The sequence below is a fragment of the Solea solea genome, chromosome 6 (genome assembly GCF_958295425.1).
Source record: "Solea solea chromosome 6, fSolSol10.1, whole genome shotgun sequence".
NCBI classification, from domain to species: Eukaryota; Metazoa; Chordata; class Actinopteri; order Pleuronectiformes; family Soleidae; genus Solea; species Solea solea.
The window spans coordinates 8,937,004-8,963,908 of record NC_081139.1 but is presented as its reverse complement, the minus strand read 5'-3'; the positions used below and the strand labels follow the sequence as shown (position 1 = coordinate 8,963,908).

Genomic DNA, 26,905 nt, shown 5'->3' with positions numbered 1-26,905 from the left:
TGACGGATGGAGGACAAAGGTGCAGCTGGTGGTGGGCAGTGGCGACTTTGGGAACTGTGATAGGAATCAGTGGTTCTTCATCTGCAGTCAGTGTTTCATTGAAAGTGAAGCAGTGCACTGTGCTGTTAATGGCAGCAATAACCACCTCTCCATCATTAGCATAGCGTAGGAGGCAGAGCTGATTGAGTGGCCATTTGGCAGCGAGACATTTTCTTTTCATTTTCCTTGTTCATGTTTATGTGTTTGCACCAGAAAGATTCCCCCATACATGAGGACAAATACATTTTCTATAATGATCTCTACATTTCAAAACAAAAAGGTCAGGCTTGCTGTCATGGAAGATTTCTTAAATGTTTTTTTTTTTTTTTTTTTTACATATTTTACAAAAATGTTCCTGCTGAAAATGTTAGACACAATGATTCAAATCTAAACGTTTTTATTTGAACATATATTAATAATTGTTTTCGTCAGCTTCCTCCATCAGCAAGTTCATATTATTGTGTGATCAGTGGTTTAAATGACACAAACGTATCTCATTAGGCAGCAGTGGACCAGCAACTAACTGTGTCACCAAAAGATTTTCTCTTTGGACTTTGGTGTGGTAAACTGACTAAAAATGATGTCTGCCAGTGAGATAAAGTGGCAAAAAGATATGTGTGGACTGATAAGGAAACCACAACATTCCTAAATTTAGTGCGAGACGCAAATATTACTAAACAGGCACTCTTTATTTATGCTTTATTTGCTGCTTGTCTTGGTGAACTAATTACCAATATTTGCTTAAAGCAACTTCTATCATCCCCTGAGGAATTATGAGTAATCACCAAGACACTGCTGGTGCCTCTACGTGATGTTAGCCTTGGGAATCCTGCACTATACCGCAACCTCTCTGCTACCCATTTAGCAATCAGCATTTATCACATGAACCTACTGAAAGTCGAGGTTTTTATTGAGCATTTCGAGAGCCCTTGTTGGCATTTTCAGAACTACTCCAACCTGTTGCAGTCATTTCAGTTCGCTAAAGCCATTGTTGTGCTTCCTCCCAGCTTTTGTCTGTCTTGACATAAAATTAATCACTTACTGTGCACAGCTCGAAAACATCACTGAGTGAAACTGGAGTCAATGGTGTACAAAAACACAGCTCTACCAAAAAATAAATAGAGAGTCAGGTGGAGCTGATGGTATTGTGTGAACTTATTTGGCAATGAGTATAAATGTAACAGATATTCATCCAATCCAAGTTATTTATAAGCCATTTTTAAAACAGTTGACCAAAGTGCCATACAAGAGTGAAATTGAATAAACAAAGAGATATAAAAACAAATAAATTAATAAAAGACATAGACAACATCTCACAGTCAAAGTGGAGAACAACAATTGACACTTTTTAAAGCAGACAGAGAAGAGAAGGGGCCTGCCTAATGTGTAACGACAACCCATTCCACAATTTAAGGGGCCGCAATAATGAAAGCCCGATCTCGTCTGAGCTTCAGCCTTGATCTTGGAACCACTAAGAATAGGTGATCAGCTGATCTTAGAGACTCAAAAGTACATAGTTTAATGTTAGAGCTTTAAATGTACACTGTACCTTTACAGTTAGAAAATGTTATACACTGTCTGGTACAGTAAATGCAAAACCCACACTCTGGCGGCCTCCATAAAGAAAGCACACACAAACTATGGGGCCCATAGTTTGCTAAACTATGGGGCCCATAGTTTGCTAAACTATGATGGAGAGATTCTTAACCCTTGAGATGATCCAACGAAGATGCCACAATCTTTTACACTTCAGGAGCAAAACAGGCTACAGTCATGATAACTTCTCAACCTCTTAAAAACACTATAAGACAAGGAAAATAACGTCAATAAATAAAACCGATATTGAGTTTTTTGGTTCACTAACATTTTATTTATATCCTACATTTATCTCTCTTTTTTTGGCATATAAGGGATTTAATTAACACGTAGGACAGCTATAGATAAAGACAGGTCATTTTAATTCCACTCAGATGAGGCTGAACTTGCAGCGTTGGGGCCCCCTGGTGGCCTGGAGGCCCTATGTATATCAAGAAACGACTATGCCAAGGCTAAGAAAACCAATCTATTTTTTATTCTAAAGTGATTGCACATTTATCCAAACATACTTATAAGTTGTGTACACATAAAACACATCTTTTTTTACAGACATTATGGAAATTTGGTTAAAAACTGCATTGCATCATATGTTTTAATGGAAACCAGTTTATAAGAAATGTAGGCAGCTGGCTACTGTGTCATATCAATTTAGATTTGTAAGCCTTTTGCAGAAATTAGCTACATTAAGGACATTTCTCCAGATGTGGATTTAGATTATCCTCCGTGTGCATTTCTGGATCTTTACCCCAGGCCTGGTGTTCTGGATGTTACTCGGTTTCTACTGGAGTACCTGATTAATTCATAGATCCACCTTAAAAACAAGGTTGTCCCTCCCTCAATCTCACGCAGTCTCGGGCAGCAGTTCACTTCCCTCTCTCAGTTCTCCAGCTCGTTGGGCAGAGTCGGATCCGGACACTGGATCTTTTCTTTGGGTCTTTTTTTTTTTTAATCAGCCGGACCCCCTCACCCATACCCACCCCTGTAGTCTCCCCAAGTCCCACCCACTGCTCTGCAACACACACCAGCGGAGCTCATTTACTGGATCTGCTCTTTGTTATCAGAGCTTTTCCCTCCTCTTGTTTTTTTGAAATTCAGGAGAGAGTGTGAGAACGGGAGAGAGAGAGAAAGAGAGAGAAAGGGAGTTTATTTTCCCTTTCAACGGATTGATTTGTGGAGCTGATTAGTTTTTCCTCTCCGTCACTTCATGAGCCGTTGTAATTATAGTCAAATAAACTGGTTCGAACCTCGGAAGACTGTTTCTCGCCCTCTTCCACTCGGCTTGTCAGTCTCTTTCACCACTGCAGTTGTCAACTTGAAGCCGTGCTGGGAAATGGACAAACCCCTCTAAAGTGAAGACGCTGCTCGCCTCACCCACACAACAACCACAGGACGTGATTTGGACGTGGATCCCGGAGCGGAGGTAACCTCTTCTTTTCTCTCTCTCCCTGTGTGTGTGTGTGTGTTTTAAAGTTTGCTGCTTTCTTTCAGTTCACTTGTGGCTTAAATACATGACACATAATCTGTTGTGTGTGCTGGGGACGTTTTTAGAGAGACGTTTTAAAGTGTTTCAGACGCATATCGCGTGTTTCCACAGTTGTCCGTACTGCTCAGCATCCGGGTAACGTCCACAAGTACTGTTTCTTCACCTTGACGCCAATTTATTAGCGACTAAACAGCCGAATTTGGGATTTTTTACAGGTGTAAAGTATCATGTACAGGGACACTGTGACATGTACGGCCTGTGATATTAATTTCATTGGCGGCTGAACTCCACCAAAGACACGTTTTCACCCCGTTTTCTTTTCGTTAACCGTCCCGACACTAAGCTAGGAGGTTACAGCCTCGATACGTGCCTTTCTGTCGTCTGCAGTCAACAATGCCATAAACCTCCATTCAGAAAATGGAAATATAATGTTAACACGCACACTCACGCTGCCTTTCACGAACCAGTGCGGTCGTTGAAGTGAACACAGTGGCGCTGTGCGATAAATAGTGATTGAACGCGTCAATAATCAATCAAATGTCGCTTGGTTCTGACCACACGTCAACTTTCGGACTCCGTACGCTGCGGTGCTCTCTGGTTCCTGTCGCCCGCCGCTGTGCATTTCACTGCCGGGATACCGTTGGGTGCGCATCAGTTGGTTGGTGAAGTTATCATTTAAGTGACCGTACCGATGTTAAATGTGTAGTGGAGGTATGCCGAATCGAGAAGCTGTCTCAATGTCACGTGAACATGTTTTCACGATGCGTAACAATATTCGCCTTAAGTCCCTAACAAGGATGTATGTTTAAACAATGTGAAAATCTGCATGGGGATCGTGTGACTGGTCTCCCCGGGCAACAGAACGGCATGTATGTACTGTTGAAGAGGCTGTGAGCCGCGAGGAGACCTCCTGCGGATGTCTGGAAACAGTTTGCTCACAGTCTCCGCTTACAATGGGTTGTTTTCCCTCTGACGTCCCCCTTGGTAACCAAAAAAACAACAATTTGTTGTCAGTATATGAAACCAGTCTATGGGAACTTCATCATAAAAACGAGGCATTTTCCCCAGTGGACACTGGTTGCTGTGATAGTTGCTGCTGTTATGCTGTTCTGGTCGGACTGGTGTCCTTGCACTGTTTGCCATGAATGCACCGCCTTCAGGGTGAGCTTGTTGAGCTTGTTGGAGTGGTTTAGCGCTCACAGTGTAAATAGTACTTCTGCTTTCTAGGCTGTCATAATCACGGGCGGAAGTGAACGAGGGTGGAAAATTCTTTACTGAGCTGCTTTTTTGTTATTAACGGGCGTTCTGTTCCGAACCATCCTTACGTCATCTACTAAGATGGGCGGATGAACAGCAGCAGCAGAAGCTACCCTGCTTCTTTTTCCTCCTCTCCTCTTTCATTTCATCCATCCTCTCCTCCTCCTCCCCTCTCTATCTGGGTGTGTCCTGCCTTATTGCGTTAGGAAGGAGGGGGGATCCCGCATCTTGGCTCATGGTGACTCCTCCTCAGCTTGTGACCTCCAAACGAGGGCATTGCTCCTTATGTTCTCCAATACTGCTAATTCTCACTCTTTGCACAGAAAATCTGTTGCAAATAAAACTTCTGATGCAAGTGTAGAGAAACCGTGAGCAGTTTAGATGATTGTGTGCAGAGCGTTGACCCTGTTGTTATATACTGCAAATGCTATACATATACAGTGTATATGTGTGTATATATATGTGTATGTATATAATTACATATATATGTATGTGTGTGTGTATATGTATATATGTATACATATATATATATATATATATATATATATATATATATATATATATATATATATATATGTGTATACATATATGTATATATGTATAGATTTATAGATTTTCATGTAAGGGATAAAGCAAATATTTAGTGATGCTTTGCCTTGATTTATAGGGCCTGTAAGTCATTGGGAAAAGCACTAAATCCCAATTTAGCCCTGATTGCAGTGTTGGCAGTGATGAATGGTGTGAGATAGAAAAAGCATTGCATATAGATAGATACGTTGCATTAAAGTGAGATGTAGTGTAAAGCACTTTAAGTGGGCTTAAACTAGAAAACTGGCTGTGGGTTTTTAATTATTACAAAGTTCTTGCACATCACAGTCTTATTGGGCCAGTACAATTGATTGTTAAAGTGAATGATTTTTTTTTGGTTTTCTACTAGGAAACAGTGTGCACAGGCCTCTAGCAACGGTTCAGGATTTCCTTCATGAAATGGCTCAGCTGATGTGTTCCACCACACAGTTACTGATACATCTTCTCCTCTTGTGATGTAATTAGTTAATAGACAGCAGCCTGAGCAACAGCTATAGTAATGACATTTGTTATATGAAATAGCACCTAATGGTTTAATGGAAGTGTATGTATTCTTTATGGAGAAAAAGATGTGGTCTGTACTGGGAAAATATTGGCAAAAACAACAACTGGAAATTACTGTATAGTAGTTTAATTTATGCCTGTCTTGGGATTCATGTTTGTAAACCTCAAGACTAGATGAATACGCTAGCCATCATTTCAAGTAGTTGCTTAAATGATTTAAAAATAAAAAAACAACAACATTGGATTTTAAGTTAACAAAGCTCATGAATGTCAAATTAACATTTAAACATGGACTGGTTTGTCCAGCCAAAGAACGTGAGTAAACAGCATGTCGCACAGACGTGTTTCTGCCATGACGTTGTATATGTGTATTGTCTCAATGCATTTACAAGGTGCTCTTTCAACAGGTCTGTATTTGTTTGTGTTGGCCACACCTCTGACTGTTGAGATTTGTGAATGCAGTTTTTATGTAAGAATTTTAACAACATGTAAATCTGACCGATTGTCTCTCTGTAGGATTGGTTTAAATCCCCCGATACCCTCTGTAGCATAATGGTAATTGATGGTATAATTCTGTGGATGGTGGAGGCTATGGTCTGCCGTTGATATTATGCAAATGAATAATGTATGAAAATGATGCAGCTTTCCTCTGTGCTGAACATTATCAGGGAAACACAGTCTGGTTTACCTGCAGACAGATGAGATCTCTGTGTGTGTCTGAAGCTGCTGAGGTCCTGATGAGAGGAGCACAGGAGGAGACGGATGCTGACTCAGTGTGTCTCTCCTACCAATGTCCTACAGGAGTTTCACCTTCTTTGAGCAGCTACAAATATTAGAGTTGATAAAAAGTGGAATGAATATATGTGTGTCGGTGTATAATCGCTTTAAAAATAAGTAAGGTCCTTGCTTTATAGAGGCTGCCATCTTGTGCTGCAGTGTTTCTACAGCAGCCCAAATGGACAAACTAGTGAAGAGTGCACATTTCGGACGGAGTCCTCCGTTTGATTCTAACTCTTACACACTGGACTTTTAGGTTTTTATTATTTTTAGTATTATCAACAACATTTTTTTAACATGCAGCATTTGTAGGTTTTAAACTAAAGAGCCACAAACTGCAAATCTTTGTCACACTACAAAGAGTTTGAGTATAATTATTAAAAGATTATAAACACTGTAAGTGAAACATGTGGCTAAAGGTAATATGATGGACTTGCTTAATGATATACTGTATCATACGGCGCCTTACCCATGTTGGATGGCACCATTGTAACAGCTACTGTGCGTACTATATTCCAACAGAGACAAATGCACCTGTAGCAGCCAGAGCATGGTGTCATTCACAGCTGGGACATGAACACACACAGTCAGTTTGTTTGAATGGGAGGTTTTAAAATTCAGTGAAATGTAGAAACCCCTCTGTAGACGGAATCCCGGCCTGTGAACCAGATCCAGCAGAGCACACTGTCTCTTATGTAAGTCCACATCGATTATTAATGGACGCAGTGCAGCTGTAAGAAACTCAGCCCTATATTTAGGATATGCATGGCCTCAGTGTTTGTGCTTATAATAGGGCTGTTGGTCTTTATAATTATTTTATAATTCAGCTTCATAGAGTTCATACCTCTATGTAGCGAATTGCTGAAATACAGCTCTATGTGATGTGTTTAAAAAAAAAATAATAAAAAAAATAATAATCTGTTTTTAATTTAACTAGGAAGTCTTCTAGGCTCATGGCTAGGATTAGTTATAAATAACGACATGTAATGAGCTGCAAATAAATATGAAACTGAAATGTATGTGTTAAAGGTCCAACACAATTAGCTGTGGATATTTAGGCTTATTATATAAGATTATCTTTATCATGGCAGCAATTATTGATTATGATCAGCTAATTCTTTCAATTCACTGATTAAATCGAATGTAATTGCTGTGATTTTATTATTCTCATCTCTTTGAAACTGGTTGTTATTTCGATATCCCCTCTTTTAGATTAATTGTACTAAAGCAAAAGGCCGCTGTACTTTTAATCATGTATGTTACTTCCACCAAAGATGTTATGTTTTGAAGGTCGTATGTTATTTATTTATTCATTTTTGCATTCTTTTAACATTGCAAGATTGATCCCTTTAAGTGATGGCACGGGTGCGTGGTCACTGAGCGTTTTGTAGTCGGTAACGCAAACACGTTTTTCCATGATCACCTGTTTAATAATAGCGGTGTCTTTGTCACCTTTCATCACAAAACACAAAATGTTCGCTTTCAAGTTCTACTTTGCTAGTAAACTGCTGTTGGTGTACTTTTCCACAAATGTGGCATAATCTGTTCCTTTTGTTTATTTTTAATGGAAGTCTATCAAAATGACAAACAGCCCTTCTTGTGGAAGCTCTACAACAACTGAAAAAACTGAAGTGAACAGATTTCACTTTGGAGTAAAACGGTAATAGCATTTAATTCTGTTATGATGAATTAGCCATGGCAATTTAATTTTTGATTTCTGATAATCTGGAAGATTGGCTTGACCTACCAGTCGGTCTGGGCGATATGGCCAAAAATGTCACCATGATATATAAAATATCACCCCAGTCAATATTGATAATTATCCTGATGGATGATGATGGATGTCGGATAAGTTATATTATATTGAACTATTGCCCAGTCCTACCTACCAGTAGCTAATTGCCCAACTCAATTTAGACTAGTATTATATTAGACAAGTTCAGACCTGTTCAGTGCTGTACAGCATATGTTATAAATGCCGGTAACCACAGCAGCAGCACTGATACTTTATGCTCTGTTAGCACCTAAATGACTGGAGAAAATACTCACAGATTAAAACTGACAGCAAACACACTTGGTGAACAGTTCAAAAACAGCTGACCTTTAGTTGCTCTGGAAGGTGGAAATGATGGAAGAAACAATTATGAACTCCCATCTCCCATCCCATCAGGTGTTTTCTGCCTCTTCCTTGCGCATAATTGTCACAGGAAAACCTTGTTGCTGGGTCCAGGCACATGTCCTTTTGGTGTCCGTAGGATCAATGTTCATAACTGGACCATCTGGAAGTTTTCTCCTGGCACATGCTTACATAAAACCTCTATCTGTGCTTGACAGGTGTTCTGAGTGTAGGAATGTGGGAGTTTGTTTGCAAGTAACTAACAGATTGGTTTGAGCTGTGGGATGAACATGAACTGAATCAACAAATCTGCATCTTTGTACTTGTATTTTTGACACTGGTTTATTGCTGAGAGTTAAATAGTTAAATATAATTTAATGCAATATAATCAACATATCAGAAACATTGATGTAGGTAGACAGACAGACAGACAGACGACTTTATTAATTAGTATTATAGTATTATAGTAGTATAGTATTAGTATTAAAGACAAAGCAGCATGCCCTTTTTTGTATGCCACCTTAAAATGTTTCACATTTGAGATAAGAACTTCAGGTCCTGAGGTATGATCAGGAACATGAGGCCAACACAAATATGCTCTTAGTCTAAAGATGAAATAATGATTAATATTAAGCAACAAAATGTATAAAAAAAGACAAGAGCAGCCAGTCATCGATAAATGAACATGTATTTGGACCATGATATTTTGCGGGATTTGTGTAGTCTGTCTTATCTAAATTTCCCTCTTCATTCTCTAACTAACTTTTCACACTTCCCGAAGGTGAAGGTGCGTCTGTGACACACTCAGATGTGTTAATCCTGATGAAGCCGTCGGTGCAGAGAGGTGTTGAAGCTTGTTGTGAATGTGATGAACTGCAGTGAGCTGATATGTGTGTGTGAGCGAGTGCGGGGGATTGTTACATGTTACTCATGGATTTGCTGCTCTGTGGTTTACTGAAGTGTTATTGTTCCTTGACAGTTGCATAAATATATGTACATTCTGTACTTATACTAGACTGTACATACTGTGCCTGTGTACAGTTTAAAACTTCATGTTTAAGGTAATGCACTCAGATGGAAGGGTAGATACTAAAGTTATTACTGAGTATAAGATTAGTTAAAAACTAATATTTAATTCAGATTATATAATCATACCATGTCCCTGATATGTTTTTGACAAATTTCAACTTCTTCATCTCAGATGGCGGCAATTTATTTTTTTGAAAGTGCAGAGGAATGATAGGAGAGATTGACTACTTTGCAGGTCCTCCAGTGTAGTTAGTAGTGTGTGTGTGTGTAATGTTTGCACCTTACTTGGCCTCCCTCTGCAGTATGTTAACAGCTGATAAAGAGTGGTTAAGGCAGAGATGCTGCAGGAGAAAGAGAGCATATTCATAGAACATTTTACCAAAACACGGCCACAACTGAAATGAATGGCACAAGCTACAAGTGTTAGTTATTTTACAGTAATTTTATCAATGGTTAAAAGAAGCAGATTGTATACAGGTACAATCTGCTTCTTATATACAATTACAATTACCATCCGCCATGTCCAAATAGAATCTGCATAACTGGAGATCATGCTTCACATTTAATGTGTCTATATGGATAAAACCCTGTATCATACCATTTGCAGTTTTGTATCATTTATGAAAGGCTGATTGGGAAAATTAATTGAGAAAAGTCTTAATAATACTGCAAATAATCAAGCTGAGTACAGCACATTGATTAAAGTGATTATCTTGTTCATAGAAAAATACCACACTCTGAAATGTATTGCAGAATCAGTCAGCTGAGATATTTTCCCATGATCATTTTTTTTTTTTGTTTAATTTTTGTTAAGTCAAAAGAAAAAATGATATTTAACAATTAAATATCAATAACACATTAACACCCACTGGCAAGACCTATGCAGTCAATATGTTTCCAGTAGTCCAGTTAGCTTGACTAGGCTATTGGAGTACGGGACCTCTGTCCTTGTCCCCCCAGGCACTAGAGGGGGAATCGATTTATTGAATGAAGTGTCCGACTCTGCTACGCAATGTGGTGAAATGCCTTTTTAGGCTTTTTTTCCTGGTTGATCTATTACATCACAGGTGAAAAGAACTGTCAAACTATTTAGCTGGCAGCTAGGTAATACCATGTCGGCTGATGAATTGGACAGCCCTACCACATTACCCGGGTGTGGTAGTCTGACTCAGAGAAATTTGATTTAGTACAAGCTCAGTTGGACTAACAGGTATTTAAAAATCATAATAAAAAAAAGTTGTCTATTTGTTTTTTGTAACTTTGTTTATATACTGACTGATGTTCAGTACAGTCAGTGTAAGTGCAGTGAAGCTGTCGTCCCCATTAATGTTTTTAGTGTTTATTCTGAATAAATGGATATAATCGGCGGCCAATCGACGAATCACAAAATAATTGGCTCATTAGTGAGCTCCCAACACAATTGGTATTTGTAGCCCTAGTGGTTAGGTTAGTGTTAGATGTGGCACTGGTGCTGGTTAAGGATAATGCTTTATTCAGGCTGTCCAAAAGAATGGAGGTCAATGCTGTGTCCTAAGAAAAATAGCTACGCAAGCCTGTGTGTTTGTGTGTGTGTGTGTGGGTGTGTGTGTGTGTGTGTGTGTTTGGAGACGGTCAGAAAAAGGCGTCAGTCAGAGGAGGAAGTGAGCAGATGGAGGGCGGTAGGAAAGCCAACAGGAAGTGGAGGCTTGATGGTTTCCTCATGTTGTGTTGGCAGCAGTCAGGATTTCACTTCCCTGTACTGAACATAGCCAACAGGTGTTGTGTGTGCATGCTTGCGTGTTATGTCTCAGTCCATCTCTTCCTCTCTTTATTTTGCTTCTTAACCTCAACAGAAGACTTTTTAGAAGTGTTTAATTGAGATGTTCAAAAATATGAGTGGAACTATAGACAAGTACAAGTCACCAGAATCTATTCTACCAATAACCATGTGATATTAAAGTTCTGGAATTCATGCAGCTTACATTGAACCTTGCTATTGATAAACATATGTATTTTTGTTTTTGTACAGTAGTCATTTGTGTTGAAACAAAATAAACATGCACTGAAAGTAAAGATATACAAAGGAATCATTGACCTTACTTGGATTACCCTAATAATGCTAATTAATGCTACCTCCCAATGGAATACATACTGCATTTCAGAAAATGTCAAATACTGGCTATTTAGCATTTTAGTGAAAAGATTTTCCTACAATTTCTGTTATTAAAAATCAGCTTATAATCATAGAGTCATGGGGCTCTGCAAAAGCTTTTTTGTATCCGCTCATTGACCGTGTCTCTGCATTCATATTGAAGATAGGGATACACTCTCCAAATAGTGACTCATGCTGTATGTAACACATTTTTGCAGTATGGTTTATTATTCAGGAAACTTCCCTGTTAACTTAAGCACACTTCAGATCTGCAGGAAACCGAATACAACACCATGTAGCCTACATGTTTTAAAAACATGCTTACAAGTGGTCACGAGATAAGGTGGATCAGGATCTGAGTGGGAAGCAGTTCTCTGGGGAAACCCTGCTGACATTCAGTTCTGGTTCCTGTTCAGACTGTAGACACTGCAGAAAAGGCCCTGTTGTGGTTTGTTTTTTCTCCTCCAGTCGTTGTGGTGACAGGCTGACAGGAGGAACCTCTGGTGACAGACACGCTACCTCTGTCTACCAGTCCTACACTGATTTAATTCCTTGTCCTAGTCCATGTTTAGGAAAGCGGGGTCATTGGAATGCAGTGTTTGTGTTGTAGACACTGGGCGTGGCTTTGTTTAGCCATGGTGACTGAGCAGTCAGCACATACCCATTCATCACATTGTGTACACGCTGAAATGCAAAGCTCAGATCTGAACGCACAATACTGCTGTCACAGCCAAGAACCTCCAAACTGGGCCAAGATGAGATTTTGGAAAACATTAAAAAAAACCAGAGCAGAGCAAGGACCTGGTTTTTGTATAAAAAAAAAAAGCACAAAAGTAGCTTCTGACTCGGAGGACCAGGATTAGATTTGGGTGTTTGACTTGTCCTTTGACTTGTTCCTTTTTTTTTTCTCCTTTTATTTTTTTCACACTCGGAACAGTTGGAGAGCTTTTGGTCTCGGCTCTGTAAAGTCATGTGCTCAGTGCAACTGCAATGGCTTTAATTTCAAAGTTCACCAGGAAAAAATGAGCTGGAGGGCGGGTGGAGGGAAGGCATACAAGATCTAATTGTTTGCATGTTTCCATGTGGCTTTGAAAATATCACGTGATATTGTTGCATTCTCCCTTTTAACAATTTGAAAGAATAATATAAAATGTTTTGTCTGAACAGCATGAAGAAAGTAAGGGTTGAAGTTTCTCTCTGGTTTTACTACAAAACGGTTTTGTCAAATCTGATCGGGTGTCAATGTAATTTGACAAGATTATATTCAGTAGCACTTGAAAGAATGAATGGAGCGCTATTGTTATTCCTTGAATTGCCCCCCAGGGACAAATATAGTTTTTTGAAATTGAATGAAGTGCAGCCACCACAGTGCTCCATAGGCAACGAAAGCACTATAATCACTGTCCTTATAGGTGTGTTGTCATCACCGAACCTTTCCTGTAGTATCAGGAGTATTTTATGAGGATTTCTTCTCCTTCTCGTGTTTCTACTTGGAGGAAACAGAGTCACAATTAGGTTCAGGGTAGAGTTCTTGGCCCATATAAAGTTCCTGCTGTGAGTTGTAGACTGAGGAAATATCTTGGTGGGGCTTGCAGCTATTGTTCCAGCTGTGTCCTTGTGCTAATTCACCTCTGGTATTTTTAAAAACCCACAATTGCAACATTTTGGTTGTAGCCCAAGAGATTAAACAGATTTTATTCTTCTGATGGACTGAATACTCTGTCCCTTGACACTTTTGACAATTTTGGCTTGGCAAAACTCATCAGATTGTGTGACACTTTCAATTTGTGCTCTGGCTGAAGGTTTCAGTCATCTCAGTGTAACCGCTATCCATTTTTCAGCCAGCTCTTTCAGTTGCCAGTTTACATTATATAATCCTGATTGGTACTGTTAGCTTGTGTATTTGTTTCCTTATCAGTGCTATCAGGGCTGCATTTTGATAATACACAGTTTTGATAAAGTTGATGTATTTTGAGTCGGAAGAGATTTTTAATTTACTTTTACTGAGAGGCCAATAGAGAACAGAGGATTCACTCGGAGAGTGCCGACCTTTGTCAAGGATTCAACACTTTGTATTTTACATACAGGCACCTGAAGTGTTTACATTTTGACCCACTGGATCTAGACTTTCTGGATCTGTATAGAACTTTACCCACTTGAGGCTATTTTATGAGATGTCTCTGAGATATACACATTTGTACTTGTTGATTGGGACTTCCCATGTTACATCTAAACTGTAATCTGGATCAGTTTTGGATGAAACTTAGTCTGATGGTAGAGTGTCAATCCCGCATCCCCTAACCCTTCCGCACAGTTTTACTCATAAGAAATTATAAGAAAGAGATTTCTTGAAAACGTGATTGTTTTTTGTGACGTCATCAGTGAGTAGATTGTTACCTAAATGTAATGGCAACATATACTTAGGTGATCACCTGCCTATAACAAAAACATGTTATTTATCTGTCAAAAACTGTTACCTGGCAGCTCGTTGGTTGAATCAATAGAGATTAATAAGGAGAAGATGTTTTGGTCTGACATTTGAAGATGAGACATCCACATTAGAGCTGCACCTAATGATTATTTTCACAATTGATTAAGCTGTCGACTACTGTCTTGATTCATCGGAAATGATAATGTTCTCAAATGTCTTGTTTTCTTCACAACCAAAACGATTCAGTTTTATTTCTTTGTTATACAGAGCAAAGAAGCTGAGAAATCAGGGAGCTTGTTTTAATTATTAAAAACAACCTCATAATGTACGCATACTGTGAAAAGTCATTCTTTAATTCCAGGGGAAATAAACACCAGTGTTCAGGGAGAACTCTGTGAATTCCTGGAGCTTTTAATGGAAAAACACCTGATGTGTCCACACAGAAATTGCTTTTCTAATCATAATGTATAAGCTTCTAAAACTGTTTTTAAGTCTGTGTTGTAATTTTAAATGAGTTGAAAGTCGGACTGTTTCCTGAGTTACTCTCTGTCTTCATGCTTTGTTAATCATGTGATACAATATATTTCCTCCATGCAGTTTCAAAAATCTGAATCTACATCTTGTAGTGCCTGCAAATTAAAACCAAACATTTCTCTTAATCTATGGTGTGTATCCATAATTCATTTTTACCAATTCATAATTTTTATAGTTCCACTTGTGTAACTTTGGACAACAGCTGTTGAGACACAACTTATGTTGTACCACTAAGGCAGAAACTGATTTCAAATTGACATTCCTCCTCTGAATAGGAGTCTGTCACACACTCAGCTGATTAGACTGAGTGATTTCCTGCTCACAACCACCAACATGAATGGCAGCTTGTGTTTTCTGCATTCACACAGACCCTCCTCTCTCTGCTCAGACAGTCACTTTTTTATGAAACCCAGGAATGTTTGGTGTCACATTGTCCAACTGGTTTTCAGCCCAACAAATAGCAGACTGTGAAGCATTTTTTCCACTCTGCTCTTAGTCATAAGATGCTCCACTGACAGTCATCTGAGGCTGAGTAATGTGCTGTCTCATTGCTGGAGACTGGAATAGGCTGATGGGTGTTGAGGTTATTTCTCTGCACAAATGAAAAAAAAAACAATGGAGCCAAGTCTCTATATTGCAGCAGACTAAAAGACTTTTACTGAGTTTGTTGTGTCATAAAACATAATACATAAACATCAATGTAGTCATTTTCAAATGTTTTTATTGCTGCAGTGGAGAAAATGTTCCACTGGTTCCACTTCTTCTAGACCGTTCCAGAGGTGTGTAACATGCTGCCACAGTCTCTCAGTTTGACTTCTGGACAGGATGGACATTAAACTAAAACTGTCTCTGTCTGCAGTGTGAGGCTGTAGCAGAATCAATCAATTAGATGGATCATCCGCTTCCATCCAGGACTCTCCAGAGATGGAGCTGGATAGATATCCACAGTAAAGAAGAATAATGGTCATCACAATAACCCTCATACGCTGATGTAGACCTGACCTCTCTGATTGATTTCAGAAAAAAAAAAAACCTGGTACATGTATTTATTCGTTTGATTGACGCAAAAAATGTCTGCATGTGTTTGGTGCTGTTTTTCAATATTGCTCACTTATTCCAGTCCAGCATCAAACTGACAGATATCAACTGTCACCTGGATATCATTGGATACTAATTATAACAGTTGTATTTTGATAATCAATTAATCAGTTTGAGTGTTGTTTCAGTAATTAAAACAAACTATCTGGTTTTTCAGCTTCTCAAATGTGAATATTTTCTGGTTTCTTTCCTCTATATCACAAAGAAATTAAGACTGAATCGTTTTTGACATTTGAGAACATCATCATTTCCAGGTTTGACAGGTGACAGATTGACAGATTAAGTGAAAATAATAGTTGGTTGCAGCCCAAGTGGATAGATGATATTAGAGCTGCAGCTAATGATAATTTTCATAATCGATTAATCTGTCGATTATTAAAATCGTCCATAAAATATCAGAAAACCTTAAAAAATGTTGATCGGTGTTTGTCAAACCTGGAAATGATGATGTTCTCAAATGTCTTGTTTTGTCCACAAACCAAAATGATTGACTTTTAATGATGTCTTTGTTATCCAGAGCAAAGAAATGAAGAAAATATCTAAGAAGTTTAAACAATTGAAAATCTTGTTTTAATCATGAAAAAAGCTTCAAACCGATTCATCAATTATCAAAATAGTTGTCGATTAATTTAGTAATCGATTAATAATCGATTAATCGATTCAGCTCTAGATGATATTGATAATGGCAGTGTTTCTAATTAAATATGTTGACTGTGGTGGCCTCATTTGCCCTGCCACAGTCTAAAAATATGCTAAAACGTTTTTTTTACAATTACCCGAATACACAAGGGAACATAAGTTAGCATTTTGCTCTATTGCTGCGTACACCATTCTTGTACATTCTCCTTGTTTGTCTTGTTCTTGCTTTTTTGTGCTCTATTATGCTGCGGTGTGCTCACGCTATGGTCATTTATTACTGTGACAGAGCCAGAAAGACAGTGTGAGAGTGGCACATAAGATCATCTCTTTCCTACCACTCAGGCTCTGATGGTGGTGAACTGTGTGTTTGCGTGCGGGCATGCACACACCATGTGGTCTATCAACAGATACTGAATTACTTCCATGGGAAACAGTGATGTGAAGGCTGGTTTCATAAAGATGAACTTACCATCGTGAGCAGCATGTAAGCTTGACTGGCTCTCTGACTTCTGTGTAAATTTACTGAACAAAAAGGTTCTTATGGTTGACTCCATGAGGAGTATACAGGAAGAAAACTGCAATGTTTTTATCGATTGGTTCATTGATTTGAGTCCACTGCACACAGTAGCTCTATATAGTTGGGGAAACCACAAAATCCACTGTGAAACATCATTGTAGTTGATTAATTAAATAACACAGAGAACCAGAGGTTGTGACGTTTCAACAAACCTAACACTTAATTCTAAGACCTGCACATTTTAGATGATTAATGAAGCTCTGCATATTGTAAAATTGCAGATATGGCCACCTGTCATTATGCAGTAAGAAGATTCCTCTGTTGCTCTGATTATAATCATTGTGATGGTCTCAGAATAAAGTTCTTAATGCTGGTGCTGGACCTTTTATGAGCATATTTCTTCTCCATGTGCCAGATATCCCTGTTTTGATACAAATTGGGATTCAACTGCTTCTTCTCAGCCAGAGGGAGGAGAAAATGTGTTTCTTCAATTATTTATAAAGATGCCTGATGTGATGTGGCATCCAAATCTATAATGAAATATGACTTACTTCAGTGTCTTCTGCAGGAATATGGATCTGTAAAGGTGGATCACATCATGTTTGTATAACGTTAAGGAATTCACAATGACATATTTTTAACTCTTTAACTGAAAACTGGTGACCATCGCTCACAATCACATGCTCACAGACTATGACTTTTCATCAGCACAGAAGACACAAGCAGACATGTGTCAGTGAAGTAGGTTTTGCTATTGTTGCACAGCTGTGTATCAGATTCCATGTGTGGGACCAAAAGCAAGAGTCCTGGCAGGTTGTGGAACATGAAACAAAGCAAAAGAGGAAGGAAACAAACTGATTACTACTGTAACACTTCCTCCTTGATAAGCAGCACAAACAGTGGCTTGAAGTTTGTGCTGCTGCAGTAGTCATCTGCTTTAACTACAGTGATTCTGGGGGTGTTACATCACCCTTTAAATATTCCAACCATTGTGATATGCCCCGATGGCTGTATGTGAACTGTGCTGCCATCTCCATCAAATAGGAGATACTTTTTATAGTTGGTTAGTTGCCGTTTGTACCCAAAACAGGACATAATATAGGTCAAAGAATTTTGAAATGGAGAAAATATTCATTAAAATGAATTGATAATGAAAGCAATGGTTATTTGCAGCTCTGATTCACTGAAACGTGTCCAGAACCTGAATCAATAAATAAACTTTTCCTATGACACTCGATACCTGATGTAGTACGTCTGTGTCTCAGAGCTCTTACAGACAGAAGAAACACTGATGTTTGGAGTGAAAGTGAAATGTAAGCTGATATGCGCGTGTGTGTGTATACACACTTTGTCTTGCACTTCTCAAACTGTTAGCTACTACAGATCTCAACCTCTCTGTGGCAGGATAAGCCATACGTCTGGGAAGTTGTAGGGCCTGAGGTTTGATTTGTATGATGTGTTAGAGTTAGGGTTTGCGGCAGGATGTTTGCAGCTCTGTGGTGTCATATTTTTAGTGACGTCTTTGTCTTCTTCATTTACCTCATGGGAAAAATGCTGGCATGTCCCACCTGGAATGTCCTCCTTATCAACGAGCTGCAGACAGCAGCTGTTATCTAACATGTTCTCCGTGTCTCATTGACATGCCATTACTCTCTAGCTCTCACACACACACACACACACACTTTTTCACTTCTATGATGTTTCTAGTCCAGTTTAACCTCCAAATTCAAATCCAAAAGTTCAAATGAATTTATAATGACCCGTAATTTGTTTGAATAAATTTGAACCCCCCCATAACAATTTTAATTATTGCACTCCGTTGAACACTCATATTTATGAGCCAGCTAACAGAGTATTAGATTAGATATGTATTAGCAGATAAATGATGCACAGTGTGTCTCCACCAAAGGAAGGATCAACTGAACCGCCACTGCTCTGGTCGGGCTGGTAGGAGGCTCCTTGGTGCAGCCGCTCCTCTTCTTTTTGCCACTTGCAACTCATTAACGGCCCACATATACACTACATATATTCACCCTCAATACAGGCTTTTCTCCCCATCCACTGGATCAATCGTTGTGCCTTGCCATTACAGGCGAAGCTTGAACTAAACCGTGCTCTGTGTCTTCCTCTCTACTCCTAGAGTCAAACTTAGTCTTCTGAACCTAGCCCAATTAATAACAAATCTAAATAATAGCTATCTGTTAATGCCTAACTGTGCTTTACTAGGGTAGTGTACATGCTACACAGGGCAAAACCTGCTATTTGAGAGGCGTCTCCCTCATATACTGTAGACTTGCATCTCCAATATGCTGTCACTCCTGCAGCTGTCAGCTGTCATATGGTAGGAAACCTAAAGTGCGCCTTTAGGTGCTGGATTCTAAGGGTTGCTATTTAAATAGGTGCTTATGGAAGATTACATTTTGAGCAGAACGTGAACTAGAATGTGAACTTTACATTCTAAATAATGTTGCATTTGCCTGTCACAGCTTGGCCTCAGATCCACTTTGAATGACCTTTTGGCTCATCGTCGGAAGAAGACAGCATTGATGTTTTGTTGTGAAAATCTAGGACACAAGCCAGCTAACTGTCCTTTTAGGTGGATATTCTATGACACTGAAGCATCTGAAAAGCTCCCAAACCTGAACAATTTTTTGCTGGACAACAGAAAAGCTTTTATTTGCAAAAAAAAAAGCTATATTGCTGCTATGTTTTATGGGCCAATTTGAAGTCAAACTATATTCATTCTTAAAATGTAAAATTAAAACAAGCCATACCTGAGTTTGCTGACCTTGTAAAACTCAATTGCTGATAAAAACATTAGCGCCTCCTTGTCTACTTAGTTTGGCAGTAGAGCCACAAACAGAACACGGCAAGACCAGATTATTCTCAGTGACCAAAATGTGGGTGGGTTTGTTAACATAAACACGTCTAGATTGCCAACACCAGCAGTTCACAGAGGTGATGTATATACAGGTCTGTTTACATAGACTCTGTGAGAGCGGGCGCACAAATAACTGGACCTACCTGTTTGAACTCATTTGAATATTAACAGAACAGAAGTGAAACTGACCACTACCTTTCTCATCACAGCCTATGCTCTGGTAAAGCAAACAGACAGTAACATTAATGGCTAGACAAAACCTTGATTGAAGCTGCAGAGGGGTTTGGGTTTGGAACTACACCTGTTAGTATCCAGCCCAGAGGAGGTCAGCTGGCCTCAGCCCCAGCTGCGGCTGCTGTCACCTGGGCCATATCAAAGGCAGGGCAGCCCACCCTCACAGCCCCACAGAGCTCGTTAGCTGTCAAAGCTAATTGGAAAACTCTTTATTGCACAGATGCTCACATACTTCAAAAGAGTTCCCCTTCAAAGCGCCCAATAGGAATAGGTGGAATTTGAAAATATATATGATTTCATATTAAACAGTTTGACTTTAATGGTCTCCATAATGAAGGTCAGGTATTCTGGAGATTTTGTTTCCACTGTGTTTCTTAAAAATACAATTAAACGATTTGTGGTTAAGCCAAGTAAATATCTCACTCTGCAGAACCAAACCAAAATCATGTTACGTGTGGGCACATAAACATTGTAACCATTTGTGAGGTTTAACGTATGATGTACTTTAACCTTCTGCTACAAACTCTTCTAGTTTCAGTTTGACAGACTTTGGAATCTTACTGGAGGGATTTGCTGCCGTTCAGCCATAAGAGCATTAAAGCCAGTTCATGGTCTTTTGCATTTGCATATCTGCAAGGGTCCATATGGGTGTGTGTGTGTGATCTAAATTTTATTATCAGCTCAAGTCCACAGGATGTTTGTGAGTGTAGTGGCTGCAGATGTACAGTAAACCGGAGGTTCCTTTGCTGATTATTTTTTCTATTCTTGGACATATTATTGATGTTGTTTAGTCAAATGCAACAAAAAGTATTGTTCTTGCTGTTAGGAGGTGTACATTATAGTGTGAATAGATGGTCTGTAAAAGTGCAAGCAGAAACCATGGACTGACATTTGATGAGTTCCAGCAATGGCGTTGGAGGAAAATGGCTGACTCACAGTTTGTGTTTCTGTGCATCATGCAGTCGTTTCATAGGCCTGAGATCAGGGTTTGCACAGGACCCTCATCTGCTGTTTCAAAGAATGAAAACCAGTTCTTTATAAACCTTGCTAATTTGATACTGAGGCTATGCTGCATTTTGATAGACAGAAATGTAGGGCTCTGGATGTCATGTGACTCCGTTTCTACAAAGCACTATCATGGGAGCCTTAAATGGAACAGTATCAGTGCTGGATTCAACCTGTAAGAGTTCACTGGACTCTTTAAATCCATGGAGATTGACTGATATACAAAACTTGACAGACTGAATATAAATCGGGTTAGGCATCCCGGAGCACAACAGCTATCCAGCATATTCACTTTTACAATGAAAACCGACTATGAGATAAGTTGTGTGACATACTGCCCGATGACTTATTGGCCATCACACACACACATACATTATTTTAGTTCCAAGTCAGTGAGAGCTACGCTAGCTACTATGGCACATGACCAGTCATTCATTCATTCTCTAATCCTCCTCATGAGGGTCATGGGGAGCTGGAGCCAATCCCATCTGATATAGAGCACAAGGTGGGGTACACCTGGACAGCTCACCAGTCCATCATAGGGCAGTTAACCTAATCTGCATGTATTTGGGAGACTGGGAGGAAACATACCCAGAGAGAACCCACACACACAGGGATAGAACATGCAACCTCGCCCTCAGTTGAATGGGGATTTGACCTGTCTTGCTGTGAGGCAACTGCATCACCAGGTGTCCTAGTTCAAACACAAAAAAATGACATACACTAACATGCAGCAAAATTCATATATGGTGTCTTTCTATCTGCTTAATAGTAATCGTATATAATAATAATATGCTATAATATAGGAATAGTATAGCATCAAGAAGTTGTGTATTCATTGCTGCAGAGTTCAGTAGTGTTGACAGTAAACATGGTCCACTGATAGTGAGTTTGTCCCAGAAATGTGGGGCATTAAGTGTATGCTTTTCAAAGAAAATTTGTTTTAAAATAACAATAATTACAATAATATACGATATCTGTACATATGTGCGTATATTTTCATAATCAATTCATCTGTTGCTTGTTTTATGAGGTCCACAATTGACGATGTTCTCAAATGTCTTGTTTCGTCCAAAAACAACTTACATTTAAGAAGCTGAAAACTCAGAGCTCATTGTATTTCCAAAAAACACACAGATTAATTTAATAATAGTTTGATAATGGATTAATTGTTGCGGCCCAGGTACATGCATACTTACCGTATATACAATATATACATGTGCTTGTGAAGACAATGAGAGTGGCTGAAAGCCCTGAAATAAACAGTCAAGCTTAAGAGCAGTGTTTTTTCCCCTCAATAATTCACAAAAAACAAAACCCCATGTCATCTGTGTCCCACGTGGATGCTGTTTAATGAAAAGCATACACATTAAAGGGATATGGCTGTAAATCTTTCAGTTCCGCTAAGTGTTTTTGTATTGGCAGCCTGCTTCACTGTAGGTGCTGCAACAATGGAGGCTTTTATCTGACTGATCCTCATACACACTCTCACCTGGGGATTGACCAGTGTCTGCACACACACACACAAACACACACTCTGGCTGCTGCAGGTCTTTTCCAGTGTAGATTGGGCTGAGCTTCAAAGATTCAGCCTGTAAACAGGATTATAAAATCTCTAGATGCTCTCCTGCTGGTTTGGTCTAAAAATTATATGGTGAACAAGAAGGACATAAAGGGCATATAGGCTATGCTGTTGTTGCAGGGCCTCTCTGTCTGTATTTCTGTTATTCTGTGTCCATTTAGTTTATCTAATGAAAGGAATTCATTGTTAACACACATACACAGCTGGTTAATTTTTGGGCTCAGGTTGCAGCTGATAAAATACCCATATTCTTCCAGCTAAGTTCCCAGGTGTTGTGTAAATAAAAATGCATCCCATTCGGAGGTTATTCGCATTAGCTTTATTTTTTGCATTAGCTATTGTGGTAATTTAGTCCTTGACTAAAGTGTTACATCACATGACTAGGGTTGACCAATCTGCATTTTTCCATAACTGAAAATTGAACAGGTTAATTAACAGTATTCCTTAATTGTGAGCAGTGGATAGCAGAAACACCTCTGCTTTTCTTAGTTTAAATGTATATTCAAGATTTTTTTTTTTTGACAGTGCATTATGCCAAAAACTTTCTTGTATTTTGTCCCTAGTAGTTATCTTCATGTAACACATAAAGAATGATGATAATAATAATAATAATAATAATAATGATAACCTAATAAAAGAATGAGGCTGTTGTTTGTTAGCTTGTCATTAAGTCAGTCTGCAGAGAATTCTCTCTGACACAGACTTGAGCTGACTAACGTGGAAATTTGGCATGTTTGCCTCCCACCATTCAATGTGGTTTAGAGTTTGTTACTGAGGAATTTATTTCATTGTTTTTGAGCTTCTTGAAAAGTATTGGTTGAGGAGGAGTAGCAGCTCTGTCCTCCCGCTGAGTTGCAGCTCTATAACCTGGCAAAGGTGCAGCTCAGAGGCTGCCTCTTCTCACCTCGCCATGCCCTTTGACGACTTCTTTGTTATTGCTTTGGTTAATGTGAGGTGTGGAAAAATGACATGAATATGAAAGGAAACCGATACTGTGTGTTAGCTGATTCATAAATGTGTAAATGGTTAAATTCTAAAGGGCAATAAATCAACTAACTGTTAACATTTCTAAGTTGGACATTTGGCGACACTTGGGCTAAAAAAAATTAAATTACAAATTCAGTCAGCATCACTGTAATAGCAATGTATGCTAAATGGTTTGTCCATGGCCCTCATTAAGACACAAAATGAACAAAACAATGCAGTTAATATGCAATGCTGAATAGGTATTCCAGCTTCCCTGTTTCAATGACAAAGTCAGGACTATTGCCACCCTCTGGTAACTGAAGACATTTTCTCGCATGCAGGTTAAGAACATTTGTTTTGGATGCTTGTCAGCTGTAGCTGATCCTGTGTGTGTGTGTGAATACAACTTTCCCCTGATACATGTGAATAGGGGTAGCGTTAGCGATATTCCCATGGCTTCATAATGACCCGTTTGATGCTGCAAACATGGATTACTGTCAGGAATCCCAGGAATGAGCCTTCTGCATGGAACCATGTGTGTATGTGTGTACTGCTTTGTCGCACATCAGTACTCGACAACGTGCAAGATCATTTGTCCCATAAATCTATGAAAAGAGTTGATGTGAATCTAATACTTATTGCTTAAAACAGTGCAGCAATGCAGGGAGGTTCCTCTGTTTCTGTTGTCATGAAGTAAAAAAAACAAACCAAAACATTGCTGGAGTTTTGGGGAAGGCCCAGCAGAGAGCTGTGGTGATGCTGTGTTTATGCGGTTTCACTATGACATCACTATCACTGAAGAGCTCATTTAGCTCTGATAAGAGCTAAATGTGTTTCTCTTTGGATTGAATTTTTAATATGATTTATATAGCAGACAGATCTGCTGTGTAATCAGATTCGACCTGAATACAGCACATTGTGCAGTATGGCATATTTACAAATAAGGGTTAAAGTAAATCAAGAGAGGAAATCATACATAGAAGTTCCACACCTGAACTGTTTCCTGTGAAGATGAGTCATTTGCCAAGTGTTTTGTCTAGGTGAGTATATATGCGTTTGTGTGCGAGCATGTGACTGTGCATGCAGGACTCATTTGTGTGCAGAATTGTAAGATGATCCTTAGTAATTGTCCATTGTGTGTCATCATAATTAACGCATGCTGAGTTGAGATAAACATCTGCGTATGTGTCTGTGTCTGTGTGTGTGTGTGTGTGTGTGTGTGTGTGTGTGTGTGTGTGTGTGTGAGAGAGTGCGCGTACACACACATAGAAAGGGTTAGTCTAGAATTTGAGTAGTGTGTTTGTGTGGGTGTCTGACGCTGCACAGTGAGTCCGGACCATTGCCTCGTCTCGCTGCAGTATGGGGATTTCCTTTTTCCACTCTGGTCACATGACTGCAGATATGGGTGTGACCTCCTGCATTCCTGGGCTCACTCTTTTTCTCTCTTTATTACTCTCTCTCTAACACACACACACACACACAAAATGTCGTCTAGACCAAATACTGTGGCCTGGTGTTGACTGCTGTTCGACGTGCCCTGCATGTTGAAATGTCCTTGTGACATAATTCGGTGGGACCGCGTGTGTGTGTGTGTGTGTGTGTGTGTGTGTGTGTGTGTTAGATCTGTTGCTGGGTGCAACAAGAAGAAAAAAAGTTCCTCTGTGTGGAGGGTGTGGCCTGCAGCCTGTGTGTGTGTTTGGAGGAGGGTGGTGCAGGCTACTGCTTTAGTATGCAGAGCAGGTGTGTCTGCAGAGGCAGAGAACAGAGGAAGAGGAGGGGGGTAACAGCAGCTGAGCAGAGGGCCAATCTGATGACGGATAATGAAAAGAGAGAAGACCTGACATGTGGCCACATCTTTTTTTTTTTATTTATTTATTTTTTTATTTCGGTCATGACATTTAGATCACTCATCACATAACAGTGCAGTTCACACAATATACATAACCGAAAGGGAATGCGGGAGAAGCAAAGCTTAACTAGTCCCGCCCCCATTATCATCATACATTTCGTTTCCTTTTTTTTTTTTTTTTTTTTTTTTTTTTTTATGACATTTTGACAAAGAAAACATGTTTCAGCATACGATAGAACTCAGAGATATAGTCTAGCTCTAGACAGTCAACTCAGACTCCATGTGTGTTTATTCATGTGTCCATGATGTTCCGTCGCCCGTGACATTCTCGACTTGTTGCCTGGCATATTCAACTTCCCAAAAGTCACAAATAATCCAATCAATCCAATCAATAGAGGTCACTGCATCATATTATTATTATTATTTATTTATTTTTTTTTTCACTTTAGTCATCTATTTCATCCGTAGGATTCACCTCGCTTTTCTTCTCCATCCTTTTCATGTGCTCGAGGATTGTTGAGACGTCGGAGCGCAGCCCAACCATGAGTTTCTTTGTTATTGCGCTTTCCACCTTCATATCGCTCCATTCCCTGGTCCTCTTACTGTTGGTCTTTCTCAGATACCGGTGTTGCAGGTACATTCCCCATCCCAGGGAGAGCATTCCGATCATCATGAATGTGAATATGTACACATCCTCGACATCCTCTACATCCAGTGCAGCAAGGCACACGACTTTCCACTTATCCCATCCGTCCCGAGTGTAGCCTGACATGTAGGTCCCAACTGGGCAATGAGGTTCACCATAACATCCACACAGAAATGGAACAAAACGTGAATTATACTTATCCCGTAAACACGGCATTGTTTCAGGAAATGTCTCCATCCACATGAAACGCTGTAGTACATATGCCGGGTCTATTAGTGGCACTGTAATGCTGCTACACCAAAAATGGAGAAGAAGACGTTGCACTCATTACAATGCATATAATCACAGAAACTGAGACCGAATGAACCAAGCCAGGAGAACAAAAGGAAAATAAAGGTTATCATAAAGCAAACAGACCAAACAACAGTGTTGTCAACTTAGTGACGTTGTCGCTACATATACCGACTTTTCAAACCCCCATACTACTTTTAAAGCATAGTTAAAGCATGCCAGTAACTGCAGCTGTACTGTGTTTATAAAGAGTTTGTTGAGAGTAAGAGATTCCCTCCCTAACAAGGTCCAGAATTCTGTGCAGAAATTACCACTATGTGTTAGGTGTTTGGTTAAACATCTGTAGTCTGGTCACTTTCCCAGTGTACAGTATGTATTGCGATGAATTCATTCCTTCTTCCACTCAGTTATCAAGTCTTTTTTTGAGTCGTCATCATCTGTGGCAGCCTTGGCTGTATGATAGATTCTCTCACTGGGTCATTTCTGACATCAAGAGACACTTGTATTTGCTCATCAATATAGTTATTTCCACTGTGCAAGCCATTATACCATCTCCAGAAACTCTGACAATGGCTGGCCTGGCAACAGTCAGTGTTGAAGGTATTATAATTCCGTGTGGTCAGCCCATCCCATTGTTAACACAAAAGTGAAATCATGAAATATTTTATGTGCAAAGATTCTACCCAGGCTGCTGTGTTAATGCACATCTAAT

The 26,905-nt window shown here is 39.4% G+C and overlaps 1 protein-coding gene across 5 annotated transcripts in view; it reads left to right on the top strand.

Moving 5' to 3' along the window:
- Positions 1-2,516: 2,516 nt before the first annotated feature.
- The window catches only part of LOC131461174 (plasma membrane calcium-transporting ATPase 1-like), a 76,089-nt gene continuing 51,700 nt past the window's right edge, over positions 2,517-26,905 (top strand). For 3 of the 5 annotated variants that reach the window (XM_058632227.1, XM_058632224.1, XM_058632226.1), the window contains exon 1: positions 2,518-3,055. The gene's annotated coding sequence lies outside the window, so the exon portion shown is untranslated. Of the gene's footprint in view, positions 3,056-26,905 lie in introns of all 5 variants that reach the window. The other 2 variants (XM_058632229.1, XM_058632228.1) reach the window with 1 other exon arrangement.